This window comes from Carcharhinus amblyrhynchos, chromosome 21, assembly GCF_965287045.1.
Source record: "Carcharhinus amblyrhynchos chromosome 21, sCarAmb.v2.hapA, whole genome shotgun sequence".
Lineage (NCBI taxonomy): Eukaryota > Metazoa > Chordata > Chondrichthyes > Carcharhiniformes > Carcharhinidae > Carcharhinus > Carcharhinus amblyrhynchos.
In genome coordinates, this window is record NC_137344.1 from 7391252 (window position 1) to 7401599 (window position 10348).

Genomic DNA, 10348 nt, shown 5'->3' on the forward strand with positions numbered 1-10348 from the left:
CGTAGTCGGCAGGATTCGAACCTGCGCGGGGAGACCCCAATGGATTTCTAGTCCATCGCCTTAACCACTCGGCCACGACTACAGACGTTGAGATACTTTGTTGCCATTCGTTTTGTCAGAACGTTCGAGTCGAGGGAATTGGAACGTTGTTACACACGGCGTTCGGATTCCGAATGTTGCAATCGTTTCCGAGGGGTCACCCCAGGTCACAGAGTCGCGCGCCACTACTACTTCCCATTCATGCCCAGAGCGGAGCTGCCGCCAGGAGGGGGAATCCCGTCTCGCTGCACTTGTTTCATCCAACTTACTTGCTCTGGATCAAGTCTTTCAGATCTTGCTTTTTTTCCCCCTTCCTGCTCTCCCAAATCCGGGCAAACTCTTAATACATGATTCAGTTTTACCCTGTTTATTTATTGGAGTTTTTTTTTCTCAACTGCCCCACACCGACACATAAACAAAACTAATTTTGTCGAAATAAGTCAATAATATGTACTGGGCATCAATCTGCTGTCCACACAGGCTGCGCCATCCAGTGACCGAGGGCTGGCAAATACATGATCAGAGAAGCCCCAGATGTTGAATGTATTTGGTTGTCATATTTAATCACAACTCTTTTTTACTAGTATCACGAGCTTTCTAAGTGCTGCTCCTATATCAGGTGAGTGATGAAGGAGTAGCCACCGAAAGCTCATGGTACCAAATAAACCTGTTGGACTTTAACCTGGTGTTGTGAAATTTCTTACTGTGCCCACCTCAATCCAACGCCAGCATCTCCACATCATGTCTTTTTACGAGTTCACTGACTATGAGATTTAATTATTTCGCTCTCGTCATTAAAATATAACATCCCACCATGCTAATGTAAAAAAGCCAAGACATAGTTTGTGATGCATTTATTACCCCGTACCATTTCCATTGTCCGCTCCCGTACATAAACAAAAAATGTTTTTATGATGATAAATAGCTAGCAATTAAATTAATTGTAACTACAAGCAAGTGTATCCGAAAATAACTCACCATATTTATCAACTTGTGCAGCATGTCTGAAGCATTTTAAATGAAAATAAAAGTTTAATTACAAGTGCTGAGACTGCCCCTGATGATTGAGTAGGCGAAACGTCCTGTGTGGTTCTGAGTCATACAAATGAGGAAGATCCCTGATTCAGTCCCTGACCTGAATTAATTTACCTCATTTCATTAGGAAAAGTGATGGAGCACAATCGGCTATGAGAGCCAGAGTCAGATGGGCACTGGCTGGTTTCACAAGTTTGATGTGGAGAAGTGTGAGGTGATCCATCTCTGGAAGGCAAACAAGGCAACTTAATTGGCTTTGAAATGCTTGAAAGGTGCTGAGGCTGTGAAAAACACTATCAAAACACAAGTTATTTCTTTACAAGAGCCCAAATATCCAGTGGCCTTTCATTTTAATTATCTATCTTGTTCTTACACTGATATCTCTGTCCTTGGCTGACTGCAATATTCAGGGGAGCTCCCCATAAGGAGCAGCACCTCAGCCTTCAATATCAGCCTTCGTGACTCAACATTGAGCCCAACAATTTCAGACATAATCTGTGCTCCTGTTTCAGTTCTTCTCTTGTTTTTGCTTTCTGTCAGCAGCACACCTGTTCTAACACATCTTTTGTTTCTTTATTCTTGCCCCATTATCATTCCCTTTGGCCCTGGAGGCCAGCTCTTCCGTCATTCAAACTTTCCTACTTTCACCCTATCACCCTTTTCTCTTTGCCCTATGTACCCATCCTGTTGCTCAAAACCTATTACATTCATAAATTTTTCCTGATGAAAGGCCTTCGACATGAAACATTAACCCTGTTTCCCCACAGATGCTGCCTGACCAGCTGACTATTTCCAGCATTTTCTGTTTTTATTTCTTTATTGTTGTTTGAATGAGAAGCCACCTTTCAGCCATCTCCTACACCATTTAGAAAGCATGAGTCATTCCGCGATTTGGTCTCTGTTATAATTCAAAACAGAAACTCCAAAGTGTTTTATGAAGTCCGCCTGGATCATAAGTTTAGCAATTAGAATTTGGCTAGGGTTAGCATGAGATGTTTATTTCAGGTATGATTCAAATGACCCCCTAGGGAGATTTTACCAAACAAAGTTTATTTCAGAATAACATATAGCAATAACTTTTACTAATTACAAACAAGAAAATAAACAACCATGGTATTGTATAAACATAAGAACATAAGAAATAGGAGCAGGAGTAGGCCATCTAGCCCTTCAAGCCTGCCCCGCCATTCAACAAGATCATGGCTGATCTGAAGTGGATCAGTTCCACTTTCCCGCTTTCTCGCCATAACCCTTAATTCCCTTGTCTATCAGAAACCTAACTACCCGTGACTTAAATATATTCAGCGAGGTAGCCTCCACCACTTCAATGGGTAGAGAATTCCAGAGACTCACCCCCCTTTGAGTGAAGAAGTTCCTCTTCAACTCTGATCTAAACTGCCCCCCCCCACTTTGTTTTGAGGCTGTGCCCTCTAGTTCTGCTATCCTTTCTAAGTGGGAAGAATCTCTCTACCTCTTCCCTATCTATCCCCTTCATTATCTTATATGTCTCTATAAGATCCCCCCTCAGCCTTCTAAACTCTAACGAGTACAGACCCAGTCTATTCAATCTCTCTGCATAGGCTAACCCCCTCATCTCTGGTATTAGCCTAGTGAACCTTCTCTGTACTCCCTCCAAGGCCAATATATCCTTTCGCAAATGCGGTGACCAAAACTGCACACAGTACTCCAGTTGCAGCCTCACCAGTACCCTGTACAGTTGCAGCAAGACCTCCCTGCTTTTATATTCTATCCCCCTCGCTATAAAGGCCAACGTTCCATTCGCCTTCTTGATCACCTGCTGCACCTGCAGACTGGGTTTTTGCGATTTGTGCACAAGGACCCCCAGGTCCCTCTGCACCGTAGCATGCTGCAGCTTTTCACCCTTTAAATAATAATAATAAACCTTAACAACTATACAGAATTTTCCAACCAAACAAACCTCCTTAAAGCATACCCCTGTCACCTTTTAGCATAGGAAATACAAATGTTCATGTGATGCTGAAGTTGGAGAATTGACTCTGACTTCCCAGCTTTGTAACTTCCAGCAACTGTCAGGGTAGAGATAATGCCAGTGCTGGCTTCAAGCTTTTACCAACGAACCACTGCAAGAGACAGTATTCTCATTCCAGGATGGCAAGAATACCAGATTCCAGCGAACCAGCAGAATCTATAATACCAGACAGAGAAAGGAAAAACCTACCTGCAACTTGAAAACCAAGCCAGCTTCTAACTAAAACACAGCAGCTCAAAGCTGAATGTAAGAACTCTTGTCACCTGACCTGTCAATCATTCTTCCGCCAACAATTCAGGGTCATAAAAACAATCCCAGAAAGTGCATGATGCTCAGAGTAAAAATAAATAAAACCCTATTTAAACCATTGAAGCAGCAATAAAAAGACTAATCAGGCAGCCGGTGCCACAATGAAAATAACTGTTTATAAGCGACAGAGAATATGATTTTTAAATAAAAAATTCTTAAAGGCACACTAATGTCACAGTCTCACAAAAGCAGTGACTAATGTTGCTTGAGAGAAAATGGAATGGATCAGCTCAAATCTTCTTCCAAAATTCTTGTCATTCAGAGAACTTACATTTAATTATCCACTTGAAAGGTAAGATTTGAAAATGTTACAGAATGCATTGTCAGAAGACAAGATCTGCTTGCCATTCGAGATTTTCTGTTTGCGTGAAAGAAGTATTTTTATTTAAAACTTTCAAACCATTGCAGATTTTCCTATCTGCACTTTTAATTCTTACTCCTTAGCATTTCACTAAATATTTTATATTTAATTGAGTTTTATGAAAATATATTGACTGTTTTAACATACAGAAACATAGAAACTAGAAGCAGGAGTAGGCCATTCAGCCCTTTGAGCCTGCCACACCATTCATTTTGATCATGGCTGATCATCAAATTCAATATCTTAATCCCCCTTCCCCCCAAATTCCTGATCTCTTTGCCCCCAAGAGCTATATCTAACTTCTAATTGAAATCACACAATGTTTTGGCCTCAAATATATTCTGTGATAGTGAATTCCACAAATTCACCACCTTCTGGGTAATGACATTTCTCCCCACGGCAGTTAGTGAATGGGAAATACATTTGAAATTCTGCACTGTAGGGTTCAATGGTTCAGTTCTAAAAGATTTACCCTTTATCCTCAAACTATCAGCCCTAGTTCCCCGCCACTGGGAACATTTTATCTGAATCTACCCTGTTTGAGCCTGCTCAAATTTTATAAGTTTCCATGTGATCTCCTCACTCTTCTAAACTCCAGTGAATATTATCCTAACCGACTTAGTGTCTTCTCATATGATACATAGTCTCTCCTGATATAAAACCTGATCTGCCTTTAATTTTCATCCATTTGAAATGAGAGAATTTTTCTGCTTTTCCCCTGTTTTTTGGGCTTCTTCAGAAGATTACATGACTTTGGAGTATGGGAGCCAGTTGCAAATTGTATTTTTTATTCTCCTTCCACAGGGTGTAGCAAGGCCAGCATCTGTTGTCCATCCCTAATTGTCCTTGAGAAGGTAGTGATGAGGTGCATTCTTGAACTGCTGCAGTTCGTGTGGTGTAGGAACACTCAGGGTGCTGATACAGAAGGAGTTCCAAGATTTTAACAATCAACACTAAAGGAACAGTGATATAATTCCAAGTCAGGATGGTGTGTGACTTGGAGGGGAACTTACAGGTGCATGCTACTCGTGTCCTTCTAGGTGACAGAGATCAGAGATTTGGAGGGTGCTGTTGAAGGAGTCTTGGTGAGTTGCTGTAGTGCATCTAGTAGATGGTGCACGCTGATCTGCTGTGTGAAAATGGTGGAGGGAGTGAATGTCTAAAGTGGTGGATGGGTGTCATTCAAGTTGTTGTTTTGTCCTGGATGGCGAGGAGCTTCTTGAGTGTTGTTGGAGCTTTACTGATCCAGGCAGGTGGGGAATATTCCATCACATCCCTTGCTTGTGCTTTGCAGGTGGTAAATAGGCTTTGGAGAATCAGGAGATGAGTTATTCACCACAGAATTCACAGCCTCTGACCTGCTCATGGAGTCACAATATTTATCTATAGACTAGAACCCATAGAATCCACACTGTGCAGACAGAGGTCATTTGGCCCATCAAGCCTGCACTGACAACAATCCCACCTAGGCCCTATTCATGTAACCCCATGTATTTACTCTGCCAGACCCCCTGACACTAAGGGGCAATTTTGCATGGCTAATCAACCTAACCCACACATCTTAGGGCTGTGGGAGGAAACAGGAGCACCCGGAGGAAACCAATGCAGATTTGGGGATAACATGCAAACTCTACATAGACAATAATTCAAGGTCAGAATTGAACCTGGGTCCACAGCGCTGTGAGGCAGCAGTGCCAACAACTGTGCCACTGTGCTGCTCTAGCTGCTCCAATTCAGTTCAGTTTCTGGTCAATGATAGCCCCCAGGGGTTGATAATGGTGGTTAAAGTGATAGTAATACTACTGAATGTCAAGGGGAACTGGTCAGATTATTTCTTGTTGGATATGGTCATTGCCTGGCACTTGTCTGGCATCTATGTTATTCGCCATTTAGCTTTGCCTGGGTCTCACTGCATATGGACAGACTGTTTCAGTATTTGAGGAGTTGCAAATGGTACTGAACATTGTGCAGTCATCAGCAAACATTCTCATTCCTGACCTTATGATGGAGGAGCGGACAATAATGAAACAGCTGAAGATAGTTGGAGCTAGGATACGATCCTGAAAAACTCCTTCAGTGATATCTAGGACTGAGATGGTGGATGTCCAACAAGAACAACCATCTTTCTTTGTGCCAGGTATGACTCCAACCCACAGAGAATTTTCTCCCTGATTTCCATTGACTCCAGTTTTTCTCAGAATCCTTGATGCCACATTTGGTCAAATGCTGCCTTGGTGTCAAGAGCAATCACTCTCGCTTCACCTCTTTGAGCAATTCTTTTGTTCAAGTTTTGGCCAAGGCTGTAATAAGATCAGGAGCTGAATGGTCCTGGCAGAACCCAAACTGTGTGTCAGTGAGCAGGTTATTGCTAAGTAAATGCAGCTTGATAGCACTGTTGATGACCCCTTCCATCACTTTACTGACGATTGAAAGTAGATTGATGGGGTGGCAATTGGCTAGGTTGGATTTGTCCTGCTTTTTGTGTCCAGGACATACATGGGCAATTTTCCACATTGCCGGGTAGATGCCAGAGTTGTAGCTGTACTGGAACAGGTTGGCAAGGGATGCAACAAATTCTGAAGCACAAGCCTTCAGTATTATTGCTAGAATATTGTCAGAGCCTTTGTAGTACCCGGTGCCTTCAGCCATTTCCTGTTATCACATGGAGTGTTTAGAATTGGCTGAAGACTGGCATCTGTGATGCTGGGACCACTGGAGGAGGCCAGGATGGATCATCCACTCGGTACTTCTGGCTGATGATTGTAGCAAATGCCTCAGCGTTATCTTTTGCATTGATGTGCTGGATCCCCCTGTCATTCACAATGGGGATATTTGAGGAGTCTCTGCCTCCAGTGAGTTATTTAATTGTCCACCACCATTCATGGTTGGATGTGGCAGGACTGCAGAGCTTTGGTCTGATCTGTTGGTTGTAGCATCACTTAGATGTCTATTACTTGCTGATAGTTGATTGCTCAGGATTAAATGCATTTAATGAACATCTAGCTCTTTGATTTCTGACTTATCTCTTCTCTGAAGACCATGGTTCTTTTTAGATACAATTCCAGAGATAGTGTTGGCCCCAAAATTCCTTTTTGATGAGTGAGCTTGAACATTTGCATATCTGTGAGCTGTCTATTCACAAATAAATGGAAGCTCAACCCCACCCCTCCTTTGTCTGATATTTACATTTAGAGGAAGAAATTGTGAGATTTTGATCAGGAGAAGATTTTACTTCAGGAAAAATAGACTTTGAACTGAAGTTAAAAAAAGTTAAAATGCTGGAAATACAGGTCAGACAGCATCAGTGGAGAGAGAAACAAAGTTCATATTTTAGGTTGATAACCTATTGTTCACTCACAGTTTAGCCATGCCTTTGATGGATTTCATAGCCAATAATAGCCCCAAACACTAGTACTGGCAACACTTTTTCACAGTAATGAATGTGGAATAGTTGCATTTATCAAAACATCCATGAAAATGGATTTTAAAAATTTATCCTCTAAACCCTAAATTGTTCAATTGTTCATCACACTAGGGGCTGGCACAGTGGTTTGCACTGCTGTCTCACAGCGTTAGGGAACCATGTTCAATTCTTGGCTTGAGTTAATGTCAGTGTGGAGTCTGCACGTTCACCCTATGTCTGCATGGATTTCCTCCCACAGTCTGAAATACTGGTTAGGTGCATTGGCCATGCTAAGTTCTCCCTCAGTGTACCCAAACAGGAACTGGAGTGTGGCGACTAGGGGAGTTTCACAGTGACTTCTTTGTGGTGTTAATGTAAACCTACTTGTGACACAAATGAAATAAACTTACTGACCCCTTTTTTGAAAAAAAACATTTAAAGTAGGCTGCCAGAGCGAGGCAGCTTTTTACAAGCTGTCAACAGCATATCCTCCAGCTGAATCTTTTATTCCTGTTCTGTCCCATGGCAGAAACACATTGTTGCTGTAACCCTAGTTAAGACAGAAAGCTGATCCCAGGGCTGGGGCACCCTGGAGGCTGATTCCTGGGGGAGAGGGGCGGGGGTGGAGATGGGTCTCGCCTCAAGAATTGTATAGCAGATGTTCGGGGGAGATTAAACAAACAACCTGCTCTTGACTGGCATTCATAGGTTTCCTGTGAAACAATAAAGGTTTTGGGGAGTGAGGGATGGTCTCAGGTGTGTGTGCAAGGGGTGGGGGGGGGGTGCAGACAGACAAGCAGTTACACTCTTGTCAATTTCAGACTGTGGTCGGGTTGGTTGCAATTGTTTATCCGCCAGGTCAATGAACTTTTCATCCAGGACATTAGAGATTTGTGTACACATTTAATACGTGAAAAGATTTCCATGGGGGAAGCGAGGTTGGGGGATCAAAAAGAAGAGTATTTTCTACAGCCATTGCAAAGTGTGGCAGGAAACGGTGCAGGCAGTGGAAACAAAGCAAAGAGCAGAACTTTTATCTTTAAAAGCTTTTGCTTTTGCGGAATTTGTTGCTTTGTTTCTCTGTAAGGGCTCTTTTCATTGGTTGTTGCCTTGGGGCGGGATGTTATGGGAAGGTTGATTGGCTGGGGGGGGGGGTTCCTGCTGCCTTTCCCCAGACCCCCCCCTTTCCCCCCCCCGGATTTATTTCCACCCCCCCGCCCCCCGCAAGAGATCCAAATGTCCCCCCCACATCATTAATTTCTCTCCGGGCTGGAATTTGGAATTGGATGGGGGGAAATGTTCATCAGTCCCGCCCCGTCCAATCGCTACCTCCGGCTGGAGACAACAGAAAGTAACCAATGGCGAAAGGCGAACAGCTTCTCGCGTTTGTTGCAAAAAAAGGAACAAGTTTCCGTCCCCTTTCTGATGTTGGGCTTTGGAGCAAAGTTTTCTTTTAAACAGTTGTCCAACCTGTCACATTTTTGTAAAAAAAAATCCCATTGCAAAAATAAAAGTGCGTGAAATGCCCAGCGCGTGGATTTTACTTTGTATTTTTCCAGCTAAATACATAATATAAACTGCATTGTCCTTGTTGTATTTTACAAGTTTTTATTCTAATATAAATGACTTCTCTGTTTTCAATTGTCCATGGTTCTGAGATGTAACTTCGCATTTTAATTTTTTGTTTAGAGTTTTGTAGAAAACAATTGCATTTTTTGCATTGCACAAGGTTTATTACCTCATTATTTTTGCATTTTACTCGTCAAATATGACATTGCCTCAATAAAAAAACAGAAAGTGCTGAAAATCTCGGGGAACATCTAGTTTCCAGTCGAACATGACTCGTCACATTTCCATCATTCGCAGTATCTTGGTTTTGTGATAACATCGTGTTTTCCCTTTGTTACTAATTTCTGTTAAATATTTATAAAACGTTGCACTGCCTCATGTTATTAGAGGTTGTTTTTTTCTTTTGCATTTCATTTTACAAATATCAGTTAGAAATATATATAGGATTTCCCATTGTTTTATTATATTTTGTTTTTGCTGTTGCCTCACTGTGCCAGGGACCAGGGTTCAGTTCTGACCTCCGGTCACTGTCTGTGTGGAGTTTGCACGTTCTTCCTACGTGGGTTTTCTCTCCCGATGCTCTTGTTTCCTCCCACAGTCCAAAGATGAGTGGGTTAGGTTGATTGGCCATGCTAAATTAATTCTAGTGTCAGGGAATTAGCAGCATCAATATGAGGGGTTCTGGATATAGGGTCTGGGTGGGATTGTGGTTGGTGCAGACTTGATGAGCCAAATGGCCTCCTTCTGCACTGTAGGGATTTTAAGAAAGTATGAATGGGGTGCGTGAGGTGCTTAATTATGCTGGCTGTTTTTCTGAAGCAGCTGGAATATTGACAGTCAATGGATGGGAGGGTGGTTTGCGTGTTGGACAGGGGCTTTGTTCACAGCCGTTTGTAGTTTCTTGTGGTCTTGGACAGAACAGGAGCCATACCAAACCGTGATACAACCAGAAAAGATACTTTCTAATGATGCATCTGTAAAGGTTGGTGAGAGTCGTAGTTGATATGCCAAATTTCTTTAGCCACCTGAGAAAGTAGTGGCATTGGTGAGCTTTCTTAACTGTAGCATTGGCATGGAGAGACCAGGACATGGTGATCTGAACACCAAGAAACATGACGTTCTCGACCACTTCCCTGTTGATGTAGACAGGGCCATATCCTCTGCTACGCTTCCTGAAGTCAATGGCTATCTCCTTTATTTCACTGACATTGAGGGAGAGAGTGTTGTCGTTGAACCAGTTCACCAGGTTCATCTGACTAACTAGTTTGCATCTGATTTAATTCCTGTTGGGAGAAATATAAAGCATGGGGAGGTGATGGCCTCGTGGTATTATTGCTAGATTAAGTAATCCAGAAACCCAGCTAATGTTCTGGGGGCCTGGGTTGTAATCCTGATGATAGATGATAGAATTTCACAGAATCCCGACAGTATGGAAGGGATTCAATTAAAAAAAATCAATAAAAAAAATCTGGAATTAAGAATCAACTGATGACCATGAAACCATTGTTGATTGTCAATGGTTCACTAATGTCCTTTAGGGAACGAAATCTGCTGTTTTTACTTGGTCTGGCCTATGTGTGACTCCAGACCCATCGTAATGTGGTTGATTCTCAACTGCCTT

General features: G+C 42.4%; 1 non-coding gene across 1 annotated transcript; it reads right to left on the reverse strand.

The window, feature by feature from the left end:
- Positions 1-82, reverse strand: trnas-aga (transfer RNA serine (anticodon AGA)). The gene has a single exon. It is a non-coding gene; the product is annotated as a tRNA-Ser (tRNA).
- Between the last annotated feature and the right edge of the window lie 10266 nt (positions 83-10348).